We start from the raw sequence: 1,791 nt of genomic DNA, 5'->3' as shown, positions 1-1,791 counted from the left end.
GATTCCTGCCATGGGCTGCACCCACACAACTATCAAATGCCATTCGCTGGCAGAAAGCCCATTTAAACCTTTATCCAATGGCATGTTCGGGGCTTTTTTCTGGACAGGTTGCTTCTGCCTGTGGAAATAAGTGAGTGCTCAGCGATCAGTCATTGTCCAGGAATCAATCTTAGGTCGCACTGAAAGTGACCCCACAGAACGGGTACCACACACATATGCACATTCACCTACGTTCATGTCCAAGGGCTTAGACCTCGGAATATTCATTTGGTTTGATCAGAAGCAAACTCCAAGGTCGGAAAGTAAGGAAAGAAAAACTGCAACCTTTAATTGGGCCGCTGCTGGCGGAGCCTCAGGTGTGTGGGTGTCACCTAGTTTTTCCAGGTGTCAGCAGAGACAGGATTTGATAGATAGCGAACTTGGCCCTCAACTCTCGGGGACAACTGCTTCAATGCCTGGATCTCCTACCGCTTCACATTGCTAGCGGGTTCCCCGGAAACGCGGCTGACAGACTGTTGAGCGGAGGCAGCTCCGGCGGGGGGGGGAAGCAGGCAATTTGCTGAGTGGCACGGCAGACGTCATCGTGTCACACAGAGCCTCAGCAACTCACTTCGGGAGCCATCCACTTCCTGGGCTCCTTGCCCCGTGCCTCCGGAGATTCTGCCAGGATAAACCAAGTCATAAAAATTCAGTGCCCTAGACACTGGCGTGTGGGGGCTGGGGCTGGACGCTGAGGCCTTGGGGTTTTCTGCTGCTAGTGGCTACCGTCATGAATAGTCCCAACTGGAGCTTCCCAGGCTCCTAATGCAAATCTTTTATTTGTGAGTGTGGGAGTAAGAGGTCAAAGCCCCAGAAGAGTCTTCTGGGGTTCAAAGAATAGGAAGACACTTTTTTTTTATTGGTGGCACCGGCCAGCGATGCCCCCTTAGAACCTTGGGAGATATCCTTAAGTCTCTGGGTTCTTTTCAAGCTCAGGGCTTGTGCCTCCCTGGAGTGAAGGTCATGACCGCTGCGCAGAAGGCCAGCTCCTACCCTGGTGCCCGCAAGCACACCCAATCAATAGCACTAATTTTTTTTTTTTTTTTTTGCATAGATCCCCTAATATATAAATTCTCCCACCACCCCAGTCTCTATCACAGTGGTTCTCAAACTCTTTGGCCTCAGGACCCCTTTACACTCTTAAAAACTATTGAAGACCCCAAAGAGCCTTTGTTTATGTGGGCTATATTTATGTGGGCTACCAATATTTACTGTATACACATTCCTGTACATACCAGAGAGACATCATCACATGTCACATAGCCTCTGGAAAACACCACTGTGCATTCGTGAGAGACTGAGAGTGACCGTGGCAAATAAGATCTTAATATTTTTGTGAAAATAGTTTTGACCTCCCAGACCTCCTGTGTCTCAGAAACCCCCAGATGTCTGTGGATCACACTTAGACAGTCACTGACCTATCAAATGACTCTATTTATTATCTTGTCTGATATCAGATTTACTCATCTATTCATTTGTTGACTTGGTCTCCTCCACCTGAATGTAAGTTCCATGAGTGCAACAACTTGGTCTTCTTCTCCCCTGTAATGATAATTTCTGTAACAGTGCCTGGAATATAATGTGTGCACAAAAAAGTCCTGGCTATTCCTCAGGCACTGATAATGATCTCAAAACCAGAGCGTGGCAGAAATTTCTCCTTCCCGCAGCTGGTCTCCCTGATTGAACTCAACCAGGGTCCAAGTCATTCAGTACTGACTGGGGTTGACTAGAATCAATCACTACTTAATATCA

The sequence above is a fragment of the Halichoerus grypus genome, chromosome 10 (genome assembly GCF_964656455.1).
Source record: "Halichoerus grypus chromosome 10, mHalGry1.hap1.1, whole genome shotgun sequence".
Taxonomy (NCBI): domain Eukaryota; kingdom Metazoa; phylum Chordata; class Mammalia; order Carnivora; family Phocidae; genus Halichoerus; species Halichoerus grypus.
Note: the sequence above shows the minus strand (reverse complement) of the source record.